The sequence below is a fragment of the Eublepharis macularius genome, chromosome 4, assembly GCF_028583425.1.
Source record: "Eublepharis macularius isolate TG4126 chromosome 4, MPM_Emac_v1.0, whole genome shotgun sequence".
Taxonomy (NCBI): Eukaryota; Metazoa; Chordata; class Lepidosauria; order Squamata; family Eublepharidae; genus Eublepharis; species Eublepharis macularius.
The window spans coordinates 40,853,763-40,874,266 of NC_072793.1; positions in this window are offsets into that span (position 1 = coordinate 40,853,763).

The window sequence follows — 20,504 nt, forward strand, 5'->3', positions numbered from 1 at the left end:
GGCTGGCTCAGTGTTTTAAAATAAATACAAGTAATGTCTTTCATATGCCTGTTCTGTTTTTACTCTGTTTCCATACCGTTTTTTATTGTGTACTTTAACTATTTGTAAACTGCACTGAGAGGCCATTTTTGGCACTTTAAGGCAGGATGTTCATTCCTAATGAAATAAAGACATCAAATAATTATTGTGCCTTCCCGTTCCTGTCCTGCTGTTGCCCTTGGCCTCTCTCCCTCATGGCAAGCAGATACTGAGCAAGTTGCACATTTCGCTATAAGCTTTACAGTTTACACAGTTGCAGGATTTCCTGGATTTTTTTTTCTCAGTAAATGTGAAATATTATGAGTAGTAGGCCAAGACTACTCGAGGCTTGTGCTGCGATAGGCCAAAAGCCAGATGTATGCATATAAGAGGGGGAGGGGTGAGAGAATGAGGAGGATCTCTGCCTATGTATATGTATGTATGATGACTGTGCAAAAGGGACCCAGAAAGAAAAGAAAGCAGGGCTCTTATACCTTGGCAGGTGAAGGTTGTCATGTGAGAAAGGCTGCATTTGCCAAAAATTTCTCTTCTGCACTATTAAAGAACCCTAACTCCCTTTACATCTGGTCTACCATTAGTAAATGTGTGTATGTGGGAAAGCTTTTGGTACAGATGTTTTCAAAAGATGTAATATTTACCACTGTGCAAAAGCTAAGCACATACCATTGCCAGCAGTACAATATTCCATTCCTGGGTAAAGGATAATGGAGCTATGTTTGCTGGGGAGAGGGCAGAGATAGCTTTATTGTGCAGGACAGCCTATGTTTGCCGAGTTAAAAGAAGAGGATGAAGGCACTGCAGGAGCATAGGGACTAGATTGCCAGCCCCTACTGGGGCAGAGGATCCCCCAGCCACTGCCTTCCCCTGCATTACTTACCTTGCCAGTGGGGTAGGCACAGGGAACCTGCCAAACACGTGTACTCCACCCAGGTGGCATGTGGCCAAAATGGGCACACTCGCTCTCACATCACCAGAATGTGGTGTAATGCAGAAACAACATTTTCAGTGTAATGCAGAAACAACAGATCATGATAGGAGCCAATTCTCTAAAAATCTGTCCTGATTTGGGGACGATATTTAAAAAATTGGCCCCTGGCACAACTTGTCGCTTCAGCATCACACCAGGAATGACATAATTTTCTGAAAATGTGGGGGGTGAACAGGGCAAGTATCTGCCACCCCTCACTGCCCCCTGGTCCCTTGGTTGGGCCCAAGGGGAGCTGGCAACCCTCATAGGGGCAGAGTATGGAAAGACAATGTAAATCCATAGTAGAGCACGAGTTTTGCATGTACATGATCTTAGATTCAGTCTCTGGTATCACCAGCTGCGGGACCTCCTCTAGCAAGCCTGGAACAGACCTCTCCCTTAGGTGCTGGATGCAGGTTCTCAGTCAGAGTAGATACTTGTGCTAGATGGAGCATTGGGCGGACCTGGTATGATTCTCAGAATGAGTTTCTGTTGCTGTGAGGAGTTAGCTCTGCTAGTGTTTGCCACTTTTAAAAAATTCATTGGGCTCTCATTTATGCCTGATATAGTACAATGAGTGCTCAGCTGATAAGAATTTTTTAAAATCCCCAATTCAACTCTCATCCCAGCTACAAACTCTTCAGGTAGACTAAGTGGTCTGGTAGTTCTACAACAATATGTTGAAAATGACTTACCTTACAGAGCTATATGTAAGAATAACTGAGATATACATGAAATACAGTAAATGATATTACTCCATCACCCATGCCTTTATGAATTCTAGAACAGACTGCTGTAATGCACTGGGCTGCCTTTGTACAGAAAGTAGTCCAAAATGCTACTTTCTGCTTTTTTTTGGAAGTGAGCAGAACTTTACACTGGTTCTACAGCAGCTGTATGGGCTACCTATAACTTTCTGGGCACAGTTCAAAGTAATCATTTTAACTTTTAAAGCACTAAATGGTTTTGCCCCCAAAGTAATTTAGGGAGCATCTACTGCTAAGGTTGCCAACCTGTAGATGGGGCCTAGAGATCTCCCAGAATTACAACTGATCTCTGGACTACAGAGATCTGTTCCCCTGGAGAAATGGCAGTTTGGAAGGATGGTCTCTATGGTGTATATCTCACTGAGGTGCCTTCCCCTGTCTAAACCCCTGTGCTTCCCAGGCTCGATCCTCAAATCTCTAGGAATTTCCTAAGAACTCTTATCCCCAAATTTGTTTGGAATTGTTTTAAAATTCCACCTTGCCAAGGAACCAGCTACCTACCAAAATCAACAAAAGTTCTTGTTCACTCCAATAATGCTGAACAGAAATATGATACACCACCTAGGGTTGTCAGGCCATGTCTAACAACTAGTGGGAGCTGGGAGGGTAGACATAGGGGAGGTGCATGGTGTCACATGTGCCATGATGTCACTTACAGGAAAAATCCAGAAGTGATGGTGGGTATTTGTAGGAATCATGAGAAACTCTATGAATTTACCATAGAGTTTCCAGCAATTTTTAGAGCTACCTGCCATCACTTCTGAGTTTTCCGCAGAAGTGACATTACAGTGCATGGGCTGCTGATTTTTTTTCTTTTAATTCTTCTGTCACCTCTCAAAGAGGCAGCAGGCAACACAGATTATCGCTTGTAATCCTCCTGCCATTGTGGGAACCTGGTAGCCCTTCCACCACACACCCACACTTTAAAAATCATAGCTATTGTATTGTATTGGTCCTTCAGGCTTGCCAATGCCATTCTAGGAAGAGCTGAAATTCAGCCTAGAAACAGTTTCACTTTCCAGTTCCAGATAAGTTACAAGACAATTCAAGGCTTCCCAAATGCACCTTTGTAGTTAAATAAATAGCACTACTAGTTCTTTTTTAACGCCTCTTCGTGATACTTATAAAATATGATTTTTTTAATTTAAAAAATCTACTGTCCAGTTAATTGAGACCACATTTTTAGCCAATCAAAACGTTTTTTTATTATTATTATTATTATTATTATTATTATTATTATTATTATTATTATTATTAACGTCATTTATAGTCCGCCTTTCTTACTGAGACTCAAGGTGGATTACACAGTATGAGGTTAATACAATCAGTATCAAGTAAGTACATTTCAATACAATACCATAAGGTAAACATATACAAGTTTAAAGACATAGCATTAGCAAGGATCTAAGACATAGTAGAAAATACTGAAGCAAAACATAATCAGTTCTAGGACTAACATTAGACAACATGGAGCGATGGTTGCACATTTAGCTAACCTATTAAACCACTAAGGGTGTTGCAGCCCTAGTAATAATCTTTAGTAACAGGGTTTTTTTGGAAGAGGTAAGATTCCTCTCTCCCTTGAATATACATTGCCATTCCAGGCCCAGGGACCATCATTCCAGACCCAGAATACTCCCAGGAACTGCCATTCCTCTCTCAGGCTGTCATCCCAGATCTACAACACTCATTCTACTCCCAGGGTCAGGATCACATCTGACTTGTTCCATTATTTCTCTAAATCCACTCCTAGTTTTATTTGCACCTTTGAGTATTTCTGTGAGTTTAAATGGACTTGGGTTTGCTTACTCATCGCCATTTCTAATAACTCAACAAGACCCACTTTTTAGAAAATTTAATCAATTATACTTATAAAGTTGTATCATTCCATAATCCTTTACTGATGCCGGTTAATTCTCTCATGCTTCAGACTGCTTCTTCCTTAATTAGTTTGTTATTTAGCCTACTTTATTGCACTCTTGTTTATCTTCAATGCATGACAGACAGGCTAGAACCTCTGACTAGACATGGGCGCAAACCAAAATTTTAATGAACCAGCGGTTTGCGGTTCAGTGCCAATGACGATCCCGAGATCGCAAACTGCAATGAACATTTTCCATTACGCAGTTCGTGGATCGTTGAGCACGGAATGGCCCCCGTGGCACTTACAGAGCCCATATTCCCGGGGAGTGTTTTGCAGGCTCTCCTACAGCCATCACCCAACTTTGGACAAGATTGCAAAAGGGATCTTGGAGTTATACCCTCTCCAATCCAAGGCCCCCAGGAAACTCCCACAAAAATCCAAGCTCAATTATACTCTCTGTCTCTCTCCCCAAAGGCTAGCAAGTGGCAAGCAAGAGCTCTGTCCCACGCCACTGCTCGCTGAAAATGAAACCCAGCCTGGGAGCCCACGGCTATTTATAAGCACAGGTCCTATTGAGCAATGCAAGAGGTCTGTGTTTGGCTGTCAGAGCTGCCTATCAGGGTTTGCAGGGATGAGATTGGAGTGCCCGTGGCTACAGGACACCCCCTTCCCCCTCCCTCCCCTGGGTGTCTTCTCCCAACTTGTAACCGCTTTGCAGCTCCATGGTTGGAAGGAAGACCTGCCGATCAAGGTAAGCTGGGCTTCCATTTGGGTTTCCAGGGCGACAGAAGGAGCACAGACAGAGTTCAGGCATTCCCCTGGCTTCATTGCTAGGGGAATTGATTGCTGGCACCTGACTGTCTGGCTTCCTGAACCACGGCCGAACGCACCGAACCAGGCCTCTTCCGAACGCTGGTTCGTTGGCCGTGGACGATCACGAACCGCCAGATCGCGATTGTGCGATCACCATTTTTGTGGGTTTTTGAAGTTCGTAATGTGGTTCGTGCCCATCTCTACCTCTGACCTCTCTCGTTATTTCTTGTGTACAACAACTTAAACCATTCTGATCTCTGACATAAAGAATCACTCCCAGTTTATGACTACAGGCTAGTCTTTACTCAACTCCTCCCCTTTTCTCCCTCCCTTTCTATAATTTTCTAGATAAATTTGAGGGAAATGTTTTTCTTTCTTTCTATTATATCCAAAGAAATGAGCTCTGATGTACAAAAGTTCATACTGGAATAAATGTTGTTAGAAGGGCTGCCTTCCCTCAGCTGCCAATCCCCAGGAGACTGGGAAGGGCAGAGACTTACCAAATAGCATTCAACAATGGTACTATTTATTTTTATTTATGTCATTTATAATCTGCCTTTCTCACTTAGACTCAAGGTGGATTATATAGTGTGAGATTAGTACAATCAGTATCAAGAACACCTCCACACAGCATCAAGGACATTTCCACAAACAATGTCATAGGATTTTACAAAGAAGTAGCATTAGCAAGGATCCAATACAAAGTTGAAGAATTGCTGAAACAGAACATAATCAATTCTAGGACTGACACTAGATAACATGAAGCACAGGTAGTATATAGGAGTACATATTCAAAGCAATAGATAATATGTAAGGCAACATAATGGTGAAGTCTATGGTCCCTAACTCATTAGCAAAGCATCTGAGACCCCCTCCCTACAAAACTTCCCTCCTATCTGAGTAAAAAGCCTTTTTGAATAATTCGGTTTTGCATTGTTTGCGGAAAGCCACTATGACCCTTCCAGCTATGTAACTAGAATGACATTGCTGTGTTGTGGCTTCAGGGGAATCCTAGAGCATCCCACAACATAAGGACTTCACTTCCAGTTGCTCAGCCAGAAGTGACGTGGCGGTGGTACAAGATGTCATTTTGGCCCCTCTACTTTTCCTTTACCATCCTATCAAGAGGATCAAGGCAGAAGGCAGAAAGTTGCCAAAAAGACAGAGAATACAAACAAGAAAAATGCACAGCCAGAACAGGCTCTTTCAAACTTTGTCTGGACTGTCTCTCTTTGATCCTCTCTTCCTTGAGACTTAGCTTACATCTCTTCTTTTAGCAATAAATACATTTTACTCTCCTCCTGCTGCAAAGGAATCTTTAGACAGTGTATGTGAAGGTCCTTATTTCAGCCCTCCTTTATTATTAATAAAGAGCTTCAGGGTTTTATTTATTTATGTTATTCAGCAATGCAATCAAAGCTAACTTTCAGGGACGAGCCAGACGTGCAGCCACAGTGCAGAGCGGGTGTCCTAGACCAGGCTCCAGCTGGCAAATTCATGAGACTTTCCAAAGCTTTACTAAACGGGACTGAAATTTATTGCAATGGTAGAAAACTTACATAGCTGGCTCTTAAACACATGCTCTTGGGACACATTTTCTCCACTCTGAAGACGTACTGATGAGGAAAAAATCCAATCTATATTCACAACTGGGCCATTTTAGATGAAAAATGGATCACTCCCTGGCCCCCACCCTTCCTTAAAAGGGTGGAGATAACAGCTGTCTTGTCCCAATCACATACACTATAAGTGTCCACATTTATCAGAGGCAGTCTGTCTTGTGGTTCATGTCCCTGGTAAATCTCTGCCAATATTTTGGCTCTACTTACCTTTTGTGGAGCTTTTAAAATAGTTAGTATCCTGCCCCTATATACAACCAAATGCATTAGCTACTTGCCTTCACTGATGTCTCACGTTACTGAATGTGTTTGACTTGCAGTCTCTTCCAAGATGAACTGTTGTGCTCCACTAACAACAGTATCTTATCCAGGGCTTTTTTTCTGGGAAAAGAGGTGGTGGAACTCGGGACTGCACAATGATGTCACTTTGGGCCAGCTGGAACAAGGGAGGAGTTTTTTAAATTTTAAATCGCCCTCAGTGAAAATGGTCATATGGCCGGTGGCCCCGCCCCCTGATCTCCAGACAGAGGGGAGTTTAGATTGCTGAGCAGTGCAGAGGGCAATCTAAACTTCTCTCTGTCTGGAAATCAGGGGGCGGGGCCACCAGCCATGTGACCATTTTCTCTGAGGGCAACCCACTGAGTTCCACCACCTCTTTTCCCAGAAAAAAAGCCCTGAAAATAAATATTCAATAATAAATACAACCTTGTCCATTGTATGATTAGACATTCTTGCATTTTAAAAAGAAAAGCAAGTGATCTGTTTCAAAATACCTTGCTTCATAATTAGGCCTGTCACCTTTGACTCCCAATTTCCCAGACATCAGCCTTTTAAGAGTATAATCTAGATAAGTGACCTTCAACCTGGGAGGACTCGCTATGCATGGGACCCAGAGAGCTGAAAGTACATGAGAACAGGAAATCATGTGACATCAGAAACACCTGACAGGAAGAGAAGGAACCAAAATGATAACCTTGCCAGTGTTAAGATGAGGACCATCAGCAGCAGACAAAGGAAACCAGTGATAGGAAATATTAGCTGAGCACCAGGAATTCTACCATAGTGAATTCTGTCCAATCACTGAGTGACTTCACCGTGCCATTGTGCTGGCTGTCTCCGTTTGTATAAGGCAGAAGGTATGGTTTACTCTCTGCACATGCACAATGGAAGCAGGTCCTTGCAAAAGGCAACAAAAATGATGGCTTTATAGGGACTCAACCAAGCACCTGAGGGTTCTGAACCATGAGTTGGATCACTGACCTGTATTGCACGCACATGGCACATGCTTGCACCCACAGGGAACAAAGAAGATAAAAGGCCTGGAGTGAGGCGTGGCTGGGGATGAAGGGCGAAGATTGGTGCAGGAAATGTCCTCTTCCTCCCAACATTAGATAAGACATCTTTATCAGAAGCACATAAGCTGGATGGCCATGAACTCTTGGATGTGTGAGGTAGAGCAGGGGCAGAGAGGAGTAAATCTCCGGGACAGGGTAAAAGCCGGAACGGGACAGAACAGGCCGGAACTGGCACTAAAGAAATGCCAGTGCCACAAAAAAGAGGGGGATCTGTTAGAGACACTCCAGAACAATATTTTAGAAATGAAAACTCTGGACTGCCCCGCTTTTATTAACCCATTCCATGCCAAAAAGCTCCCGGAACAGCACAAAACAGCCCGGAACCGGCACTAAAGAAATGCCAGTGCTACAAAAAACAGTGGTATGTGTTAGAGACACTCCAGAACAATATTTTAGAAATGAAAACTCTGGACTGCCCCACTTTTATTAACCCGTTCCATGCCAAAAAGCTCCCGGAACAGCACAAAACAGCCCAGAACGGGCACTAAAGAAAGGCCAGTGCCACAAAAAACAGTGGGATGTGTTAGAGACACTCCAGAACAATATTTTAGAAAGGAAAACTCTGGACTGCCCTGCTTTTATTAACCCGTTCCATGCCAAAAAGCTCCCGGAACAGCACAAAACAGCCCGGAATGGGCACTAAAGAAAGGCCAGTGCTACAAAAAACAGTGGCATGTGTTAGAGACACTCCAGAACAATATTTTAGAAATGAAAACTCTGGACTGCCCCGCTTTTATTAACCCGTTCCATGCCAAAAAGCTTCCGGAACAGCACAAAACAGCCCGGAATGGGCACTAAAGAAAGGCCAGTGCCACAAAAAACAGTGGGATGTGTTAGAGACACTCCAGAACAATATTTTAGAAATGAAAACTCTGGACTGGCACCCTTCAATTAACCCTTTCCATGCCAAAAAGCTCCCGGAACAGCACAAAACAGCCCGGAACGGGCACTAAAGAAACGTCAGTGATACAAAAAACAGTGGTATGTGTTAGAGACACTCCAGAACAATATTTTAGAAATGAAAACTCTGGACTGGCACCCTTCAATTAACCCTTTCTATGCCAATATGCTCACGGAACAGCACAAAACAGACTGCAGTTTTTTGCAGACTCGGGACTGAAAGCACACCCAGACCATGTTTTTCGCTTCCCTCCACCCCAACAATTATCTGTTGGTAGCCTGGGACTTAGCCTCAGGCGAAAAGGAGTTACCTGGCTGGATGCTCCAAGTAACAATCAAAAAATATGTCCTATTTTTTCAGTTATTTATTTGTTTATTTATTTGAAAAAAAATTAAGAGATGTCCGATTAATATATATAATAAACCAAAAAAAGGAATCCACTTTAAGGATTGCTTCCCATAGACCAATTCAGTTAGAGGGTCAAAATGAAGGTGAGTGCAAAAATGATGCGAAGGGTGTGTGTGTTTGTACAGTGAACAATGGATTAATGTGAACAAAATCAGTGATGCAAAAATTCGTGACAGCTTGGTTGGAAAGCTGCATGAAGTATTGGTATCTGAAGAGGGTTTTGACTAAAGTGTCAGCAGGTGCTTGGAGAGACGGTTCAAGCATACAGGAGGGAACAGCAGAGCTGATTTGAAGAGAAGGAGACTGGGTAAGGTTGCAACCTCCAGATAGAGCCTGGAGTTCTCCTGGAATTACAGCTGATCTCCAGATAAGAGAGATCAACTCCCCTGGAATAGCTGCTTTGGAGGGAGGACTCTATGACATTATATGCCACCGAGGTTCCTTTCCTTCCTAAACCACACCATCCTCTGATATTACCCCTAAATCTGCTGGCACAAGCAGGAGTCAGCAACTGTAAGACTGGGGAGGCTGAGGATGGTGAAGCAGCAAATATCATACTCTAGAATGTAACAGATAAAGGGCTTCTAAGCAAGATCAGGTTTGCCATTATGGCCTCTAGGAGAAAATTTCCTATGGGATGGTGGTCTGGGGTACCACTTGTCTGCACACAACACACACACACGTCAGTGCCCAGGCAGCCAGGAGGGCCAATAAGGCTGGCTAGGCAAGAATCAGCCAGTGGTCTAGTGGTGCAGAAAAGCCTGGTGCTGCAGCTGCTGCCTATCCTCCTCACTTGGCTTGCCTTTGCCTCAGTTGCCCCATTAGTGATCCCTCTTGATCAGAGACACCAGCCACAGATGACCAATGATGAGGCAAGTGAGGCAAAGACGAGCCGAGGGAGACAGGCAGCAATAGTCCTTGGCTTCACTGTGGTGCTGCCTCCTGCTGCTGGCTTGTACTTGCATATTAGCCCATTATCTGTTGGATCTCCTCCAGATGAGGCAGTGTTGATGGAAGAGGGATGGGACCAATGGTGAAGAACCATTTTCCATGGCTTCTTTGGCAACCCTGTCCACCCCCATTGCCACGTCATAAAGATGATCCATTTCAGTCTGATTGTTGCCCTCATCATGGCAGACTAAGATCATGTGTTGCCCTGATGAATGCCCTACACTGATCCTCTTATTTGGAAACTGCATCCTTGTTTGTTTTCCTGTACTTCTTAGTGCCTTTTGATATCGTTGACAATGCCATCCTGTGACAGCACAGCATTCATATTTGCTAACGCTGTGACCTGGAACCAGGTATTTGGGACACAGGGAAGTTTATATCCCAAACATCTGTCTGCCATGCAGCCACAAAGAGGTAGGTAGATAACATGCACAAATGATGTCTTCTTCACCCACTGGTTTGTAAAGTGTGGGTTGGTGAACCCCAAAAAATGGAGCCAGGGCATCCATTGTAGATGTCAGCACTCAAAAGGCAAGGATTGGTGGGGGGGGGTTACGTCCCCCTGTCACATATGTGGAAGAGAACAGCTTCTCACATATGTGAAGGACAAAGGCTTTACATTCAGTAGACAAATGGCAGCTTTCTCCCTCCCTCCTCAACGGTATCTGAAGACAGCCCTGATCAGGTGAGCAAAGCTGCTGTGGTGGAACATAGAGGAAGAGGTTGTCCTACCGATATGCCAGGCCAAGGCCATGTCACAGTCAAGACCTTGAACTGAGTTTGATAACTGATGGCGGAGGCGGGGCGGGGGGCGTCGGGGGGAGCAGCACAGCCGCGACCCCTGGGGGCCCGGTTGTCTTCGTCTTCGTCTTCGTCTTCGTCTTCGTCTTCGTCTGGGGATGGGGATGGGGATGGGGATGGGGATGGGGATGGGGATGGGGATGGGGAATTTTATTTTTGGCAACCTCTTCTACATGCAAAACTTTTTTGGTACAAAGTTGTAATGTTATAAAATGGTAAAAATTTCATAAAATTGTAATTTTACTAACAATCCAACTCAAATAAGTTTATAGATAATTCAAACAGTATTGCTTCTATAATCATATTAGGCATAAATATTAAACATAACTTTTAATCATTAAGTAAAAAGTATTAAATACTCGGTAGAGATGGGTTGAAGGTTTTATCTTAAATCCTGAGCAGCTTGAAACCTTCAAGTGAGAACTGAAAACACGTTTCTCTGTTTTAGAGAAACTGCTTTTCAGTACAAAATAAACAGGATGTATGTTTTTGTTGCACTCTCCCAACCAGGAGACAGACTCCTCCTAAGAGTTTAATGGCTTCTTTCATTAACAAACGCTAGTCGTTTTCATTACGTGAGGTATCAAAATATAAATGTTTATTTAAATAAAACATAGAAAAATAGAACAGATGAACACAACAAGAATTAAGTTTCCTAACATTTCTTAATGAAATCTAACTCAGTCAGATTAACGATGAAATGCATTCAAGTTACCGTAGCACATATTACAAGGGTAAGTTTCCTGCCTAGATCTTCATGAGATTTCTTTTGGCCAAAACCCTGATCTGCTATTTGGATTACCATTTTTATATATTATCTTATGCAGAAATCTAAGATCTTTTCATATGATAACAAAGATAAATATCAAACCAATCATAATTTAATTCTTTTTTACTATTTCCAATCATGTGACATTCTACCTAGCCAAAAGTACCACTATGCCCAGCTGCAAGATAAGAGATATGGATAGTAAAAATGACAAGAAAAGTTACATGACCAGATCATCCTTGGTTTCTGCTAACAATTACAGAACATGTATCTGATACTGTTCACTATTTTTAGTTGGCTGTCAAAGATAAAGAAGCACCAGTTATACACCATACTAGAAAAAGAACTACAGTGAAGTTCATACAGCATTATTTAGAATGCATATGTTTCACTAAGTATGTGTTCTAAACCATAATCAGCAGTCTACTGGTTTGAATCCCACTACTGACATGAGCTCAGTAGGTGGCCTTGGGTCAGCCACTCCTCTCAGCCCCAGCTCCATTGTGGGGATAAGAATAACACTAACTTGTTCACTGCTCTGGGTGAGGCACTAATATGTGTAGAAGAGCGGTATATAAGCACAGTTATTATTATTATTTATATTTCCATGACACCATCCCTTGACCTGTGAAATTAAGTCTTTTGATAAATATGAAAGTGATACAAAATATAAATGCATTGCATAATGTGTGAGTGTACGTATACAAACTTTAAAAATTGTATTGGATAATACCGCAAAGCATGATTACTGAGAAAGCTGCTTTCACTGCTTTCAGTGTGGAGAGCTGCTTGTAGATCAAAACAACCTGACGAGCTGTCTTCATGCAGAGTACACTTGATTCTCTTGGCTATCAATTCTGCTTTCGTTCAGCATGGGTAAATCAATGTGTCAGTAGTAAACATTTGTATCACTCCTCTCTGAATGACCTTTTAAATTTTACTGCCTATCGTGTCCAAGCAATTAAAATTAACAATACAGTTACTAAGCTGCTAAGATCAATTAATGGCTCTTAGGCTTTATCTATTGATCTAGTGACATCTTCAAAACCCACTGGTAACAGACTATACATACTTCTCTTCTATCCACAATATATACACAAGGATTGATTACATATTCTTATCTCCTAAATTAATTAGTCAAACTCTTACATCAAGGATTGGTGACAAGTTGTGGACAGACTATGCTTGGACAGAATGTACACTGAGAATAAATGACATCAAACAAATTGGAAACTAAATAAATCACTTTTATTTAACAAATAAATTTCTTCTGAAGTCTCTTTAGAAATTAAACAATAGAAACAAACTATGTGGCATTCCTCAAATCCACGTGTAGGATGCTATGGAAGTGGTACTTAGAGGGAAATTAATCTCCATTGCCTCCTGTCATGAAGAGCAAAAAGAAAACATTAGAAATGAAATGATATCTAGAATAAGAAAACTAGAAGATGAACACAAAAAAGGCCACCCAATCTATAAACTTGCTTGCATGAAAATTAGAGGAAAAAACCTCCTCACATTCTATATAAGCTATTAAAGGCACCCAGGAAAAACTCAAACTAATTCTGTAAAATTAGCCGATGTATTTTCTGAATACTACCAAACCATTTGTACATCAGACAATCCTGACACTAATCATATTTTAAATTATTTATCATCACAGGAAATTTGGAAAAAAAAACTCACAAGAACATAAACAATATCTGGACCAACCAGTCACAACAGAAGATGTTACAGTCACTATCAAATCCTTGAAAAAAATAACAAAGCTTCAGACAGGGATGGATTCCCTGCCAAATTTTTACAAAAAAATACATTCACCTACTTTCAACTCCACTAACTGCCACATGCAACTCTGTTATGTTAGGAGGTAGCATCCCTCTATCTTGGTCAGAGGCTGAAATAGTAGTTACTTCAAAAAAGGACAACCATATTACAAATACTAAATCTTCTCAATCAATACCCTTTCTGAATCAAGACCAAAAGATCTTTACAAGCATATTTGCCAAAACATTGTCTAAATTTAAATAACCAACTACATTCACCTTGACCAGACAATACACGTAACACTTTAACTATAATTAATTTCTGTGAAGCATACAAAACCCCTGCATTACTTCTGGCCTTTGATATAGAGAAGGCATTTAATTAAGTGGAAATACCATATCTAAAACTTTTACTTCAAAAAATGGGTTTTGGCGACCAGTTCTAAAATGCCATTAATGCTCTTTATCTTTCTCCAAAAGCTATAGTTAGGACTAACAATGTACATTCAATAGATATCCATATAGCAAGGGGAACTAGACAAGGCTGTCCCCTTTCACCATTTCTGTTTGCCATAACTATAGACAGGGCCAATGCTACCATTAGACCAACTAGGCAGCCACCTTGGGCACAGACCTCAAGAGGGACATAGTTTTAAACAGATTACTTTCTTGAAAAAAATGCAACTGAGAAAACCTATTGAGCACCCCCTAAATGGTCCTGTCCACAGACATCAAGCAGCTCAAAAGCTCACCGTAACTTTTTTTTTTATTTATTTATTTATTTATTTATTTATTTATTTATTTGATGTATACCCTGCCCTCCTCACAGATGGGCTAAGGGTGGCTAACAACATTGAAAAATACATTAAAATCACAGAAACATAAAATCAATAATATTTTTTTAAATAATTAAAATAGTCCAGGAGTAGGCTATTTAAACAAATATTGGGAGTCCGTATACAGGCATGGCAGATGGCTGAGGGCAGCTCCGGAAGAAATGGTGGTCTTAGATGGAAGAAGAAGGACACTCGCTGGCACTCAGCCAAAGGCCCAGCAGAACATCTCCGTTTTACAAGCCCTGCAAAACTGTAACAGGTCCCACAGGGCCCAGATCTCCAGCGGGAGAGCATTCCACCAGGCCAGGGCCAGGGCAGAAAAAGCCCTAGCCCTGGTTGAGGCCAGATGGATGTCCTTTGGGCCAGGGACCACCAGGAGTTGCTTGTCTGCAGAGCGCAACACCCTGCAGGGGATGTAATGGAAGAGGCGGTCCCGCAGGTATGGAGGTCCCAGTCCATGAAAGGCTTTAAATACCAAGGTTAACACCTCGAACCAGATCTGGAACTCCACTGGAAGCCAGTGCAGCTGGCACAGCACATGATGAATGTGCGCTTGGATGGGCGTTCCGGTAAGGATGCGTGCCGCTGCATTCTGGATCAGCTGTAACTTCCGGGTCAGACCCACGGGCAGTCCAGGATAGAGTGAGTTGCAGTAGTCTAGCCTGGAGGTGACCGTTGCATGGATTACTGTGGCCGGGTCCTGTGGTGAAAGATAGGGTGCCAGTTGCCTGCTCTGTCGAAGATGAAGAAAGGCAGACCTGGCAACAGTCATGACCTGGGCCTCCATTGAAAGTGTAGCATCCAAGGTCACACCCAGACTCCTCACCATCAGGGAAGGTTTCAATTGTACCCCATCAACAGCTGGGAGCCAGTTCCCAGCTCGATTGCCCCATGATCCAGACACAGAACCTCTGTCTTCAGGGGATTCAATTTCAGGCAACTCTGATGTAACCATACTGTCACAGCCTCAAGACCGTTGACCAAGGAATCCAAAGCAAGATCAGACTGGCCATCTGTAATGATTCCAAGTAAATGTGTGCATGTATCTTTAAATGCTTGATGAGATAGGTGAAGAGTGGGGGGTGAAGGAGATGGATGAGTGAGTGATATGTGTCAGGCTATGGCATTCCAGACTTGATAGTCTGTTTCACTCCCTTCTGCAAGAAGACGAGGTCTTTTGATTTCAAAAGGTTTATTGTGAAAGACAGCATTCAAGCCCAGATGTGCATATTCCAGGATTAGAGATCCTGGCCGAGCAAAGTGTTGCTAGGAATGAATCATAGAACAAAGGTTGTTACATTTCACACTCCCGGAGCCCAGCCTCCCCCCCAAGTTCATAGAGCAAAACTTCTCAGAGGTGCACTGAGCTGGCTAAGGTCGAAACAGCAGATAAGACAGGATCCTTTCCCATGGAATCGGCTCCTTGCAGGTGTTGCCTGGAGGGAAAGAAGTCTAAACACTACACAATTAAATATGGCGTTACTTAGGTTAAAACAGTTTCTGACAATATGATTGGTTGAGGACTGAGAGGGTGGGTGGAGTGAATGCAGTTTGAGACTGAGAGTAGAGAGAAAATTTTTAGTCAGAAGAAAGCAGGCTAGCTGTGTGCTGCCTGAATATGTTGAAGTGTTTATGAGAGAAATATAACCTGTGTGGAACCTGAACTGAGCATGTTTGTGAAAGGACACTCAGTCAGGGAAAGAGAGGCCAGCTGTGTGAATGAGAGTAAATGAAGTAACTTTAAGAACCGAGAACTACGTTTATGAAACCGATACGCTTCTTGAATAAATAAAAGCTTATTTTTGTTTTGCTATATCCCAGTGTAGCTGTCATTGCTATATCCCATTCCTATCTTCAGGGCCACATAGAACCACGAAGGAGCCTGACGCTTAGGAACGTTACCAAAGGAAAAATTTAAATAAAATATCTTGGAATAAAATATTCCGGGTGGCAGCAGACTACCCAGAGGGTTAAGGGATAGATTAAAAGAAAAATCTACCCTAAAGAAAGTAAAGGTCATAACACCATCCATCAGCAGATAGAGCTGAGTGTCATCCGCATACCAGTGACAACCTAGCCCAAAGCTGCGGGCTCACGGGGCAAGGGGGCACATATAGATGTTAAATAGCATTGGGGAAAGAATCGCCCCCTGAGGGATGCCACATACCAAAGAATGGTAAGCAGACATCTGTTCCCTGAGTGCCACCCTCTGTCCTAGATTGTGAAGGAAGGAGTTCAGCCATTGCAGGGCTGTTCCACGAATCCCCACATCGGCAAGGCAATGGGTCAGAAGATTATGATTGACCATGTCAAATGCTGTAAGATCTAAAAGTATCAGCAGTGCCGACCCACTCCGGTCCAGGTGTTGCCGCAAATCATCTGTGAGGGCAACCAAAGCCGTCTCTGTACCATGGCCAGGCCTGAAGCTGGACTGGAATGGATCCAGGATAGAGGCATCACCCAGGTATACCTGCAGCTGTTCTGCTACCGCCCTCTCAATTACTCAAAGTTATCTCAGATGTCTCAGTCAACTTGAGAGGAACAATCCTTAGTGAAACTACTCCTTTTTAGCTCTCCAGAGAGCCAGCTAAAAAGAAGAAAGCAAACAAATTAAGTAACTGCAAACAAAAGTATCTCCTTTTCAAGTACAACACAATTCTCTCTCTCATTGTCTCACAGCAAACATGAGAAGGGGGTGGGAGTAGAAGACACTCTGTTGTGCCAGCCAGGAAAAAGGTGGGGAAATAGCTTCCAATGCTACAAAAAGAAACTTTTCAGCAACTTGAGGAAGCCAAGCAAGAAGTGAGAAGGAAAACAAAAGGGAAAACGTGGGAAACTGCCTCCAGAGCTAAGAAAAAAACCCACTTCATAGAGCAAACTGTATCCCAGCAACACCAAGAGAAGAGGCAGAGTGGAAAACACTAAAATCTTCACAGCTATTCTGCTGTGTCTGGAAAGAAATGGGCAGAAAGTCAGCTTCATGGCTGCAATAAAAGGGAGGAAAGTAGGGAAATTCTGCTGTAGCAATGCGCATAGCATACTTGCTGCAGAGGAACAAGTGCAGGGAAAAATACCTCTGCACTAGAACCTACAACTATATAGCCAAGCTTTTAAGGTTTCCTCAAAATCTGAAAATCCTTTAAAGAGTTATGATGACCTCGTCCAATCCTTAAGGCCACGTTTGGTAGGTGCTCGAGAGGGAAAACTGGTCAAGACCAATTTGTCATCTAAACCTTGGTTTGATCAAAGCTGTATTTGTGCTAAAAATGCTTTAATCTATGCCTATAAGCTAGCACTGAGCGCTGATGAAAAGACCAGACAAGATGCATATCGTTCTCTTTCATTTTTAAAAAAGAAGTATAAATCACTGGTTGCCCGCTGTAAGAAAGAACATACCAGAAAACTGTGGGCCAATATAACTGAAGCAGCTACGAGCAAAACCTCAGTGGTGTTCTGGAAACTAGTGTCAAACCGCGCCTCCACAGCCGCCTCCCCCTTGGCTTCCTGTATCCCCCCAGATAAATGGACTTCTTTTTTCCAAAAAATGTATGATGATCCTATTCAACCCCCTCCTGCCCTAACAATAGAAAATCTGGCCAAATGCTTCCCAGTTCATGCCGAAGAGGTAAAAGCTTATATTAGCCAGTTAAAGAATGCAAAAGCCCCTGGGCTTGATGGAATATCTCCAGAATTACTAAAAACAAATAAGGACTGGTGGGCAACTTTCCTAGCCTCCCTATTTACTTATATTGATGAAACCGGCTACATCCCCAATGATTGGGGAATGGCTATAGTAGTCCCCTTCCAATTATAGACCAATCAGCTTACTAAGCATTGTAAGCAAGTTGTCTACAAAACATCTGCTGAAGAAATTTTTAGACTGGCTAGAACAGGAGGATATAATTGCTGATGAGCAAGCTGGGTTTAGAGCTGGCAGGTCAACAATAGATCACTGCCTCGTAATGCAACACCTTGTAGAGAAATACGCTACAGGAGACCAAGCATCACTTTACCGGGCATTTGTTGATTTAAAAGCAGCTTTTGACACAGTTTCTAGAAATAGACTTTGGAGGAAACTGCAGGCCTCCTCTATTGATAGGCGACTGCTGTCCCTTTTGCGGGCTATGCACAAGCAAACTGCCCTGAGTAAGGTGCAGCCGAATTGGGCATTTGACTGACCCCATTCAAACATACAGGCAGGTGTGCCTTTCTGTTTATCTTCTACATCAACAATTTGGTAGACCTTTTGAATGACCCTGGATTGCACCCTCCCAAATTAGCAAATAGGCACATTCACGTACTGCTTTATGCAGATGATGCTGTATTACTTTCTAGGGCCCCCATAGGGCTGAAACGAGCCCTAAAAAAATTCTCCCAATTCTGTGATACTGAACACCTTCTAACTAATTACCAAAAAACTAAGATCCTGGCTTTTGGTAAAAATCCAAAGATCAGACGATGGGAGCTTCAGGGGCATCAGTTAGAACAACTTACCAGCTTCAAATATTTGGGTGTAGTTTTGCAAGCCTCAGGTACCAAAATAACACATAGCAGCTTCATTGCTGATGTGGGAGAAAAAACAGCACATGGTATACTGAAATTCTATGGATCACAAGGGGGGCAGTATGTACCGGCTGCACTCAGTTAGTTTAAAGCCAAACCATTGGCCTAATTAGTATACGGATCATTCTTGGGGCTGCCATCCTCCTCTTTCTCTCAACTTGAGAGAGTGCACTCCAAATTCCTTAGAGCTCTATTACAAGTAGGGGTGTGCAAGCCAAACTTTTTCGGCTTTCTTGTTTCGGCTTTACCCGAAACAAGAATCTATTTCGGATAATGCCGAAAGCCGAAACGGCTAGCCGTTTCGGCTTTCGGCTTTCGGCTTTGTTTCGGCTTTCAGCTTTCGGCTTTCGGCTTTTTTCAATGGGAAAATGCCTCCGTCTTCCCGGACGCCTGGGGGAGGCATTTTCCCACCGAATCATCCCAGAATTGGTGGGGACCTTCCTCTAACCCCTCTCTAACAAACCCCCAAGTTTCAGACCGATTGGACTTTGGGGGGCCATGTTATGGCCCCCCAAACCAGGTCACCCTATCCTCGCCTAAGTAAGGGAAAAGTGAGCATCTTTTTAGCTTGCTGCTGCTAATCTTCTTCATTATTTCCTATGGGAAAAAATGAAGAGGCAGGCTTCCTTTGCGAGGGGTGGCATTTTGCATGCAAAATGCCCCCCAACCCTCTGGGGCCCTTCTCCTACCTCTACTCCCACCCCCCACCAAGGCTCAGCCTGCTCCCACTTGGGGGGGGGCATTTCATGGCCTCCCCAAGTAGGTGCTCTCAGCCCCCAAAGTCCACCCCTTACAGCCCCACACAAACCCAATCCCCTCCCCCGCCAGCTGCCACACAGGCCCAAATCCCAACATTAGCCCCTCACAGACCCAAATCCACCCCCAGCAGCCCCACACCCATAACCCCAGGAACAGGCTGGCAAAGGCCAGCCCTCTCCCTTTGTTCCCTATGCTGGGAACTTCTAAACTCTCTTTCCCTGGGCAATTCTGCACAGCCCAGGGGTGCCACAATGGTGGGCACACTTCTGAGTGCCAGCTGGTCCCTGTGAAAGAGCACCTGAACCACAGACACCCTCCCTCAAATTCCCCCACCACCTACAGAGATGGCTGGCCAGCCAGCCCCATTGTTCCCTATGATGGGAACCAACTGCACAACAAAGAATAAAACACGAACAACACAAAATAAAGTTTTTTAAAAATTATTTTCTCCCTTTCAAAGTACAAGTAGGCAAAGCATTATGACACATTACACCAGCAGTCCCCCACACAGAAAAATAACGCAACTCACTTAACATCAGAGAATCACAAAAGCACAATTCGTGTCAAAAACACTTTATTTCTTGAACAGCTTTTGGTTACACAGCAGGGGGGGGGGCACACCAAAGGGCATTCCAGCATTCCACCTCACAAAAATAACACAACTCACTTAACATCAGAGAATCACAAAAACACAATTCCTGTCAAAAACACTTTATTTCTTGAACAGCTTTAGGTTACACAGCAGGGGGGAACACCAAAGGGCACGGCAGCAGTATCTTACACAAAAACAACACAACTCACTTAACATCAGAGAATCACAAAAGCACAATTCCTGTCAAAAACACTTTATTTCTTGAACAGCTTTAGGTTACACAGCAGGAGGGAACACCAAAGGGCATGGCAGCAGTATCTTACACAAAAATAACACAACTCACTTAACATCAGAGAATCACAAAAGCACAATTCCTGTCAAAAACACTTTATTTCTTGAACAGCTTTAGGTTACACAGCAGGGGGGAACACCAAAGGGCATGGCAGCTGTATCTTACACAAAAATAACACAACTCACTTAACATCAGAGAATCACAAAAGCACAATTCCTTTCAAAAACACTTTTATTTCTTGAACAGCTTTAGGTTACACAGTAGGAGGGCACAACAGGGCATGATAGCAATGTACTACACAAAATAATACAACCCACTTCACCGTTTTTGACAGCAATTGTGTTTGGGTGATTCTCTGATGTGAAGTGAGTTGTGTTATTTTTGTGTAGTACACTGCTTTCATGCCCTGTTGTGCCTTCCTACTGTGTAACCTAAAGCAGTT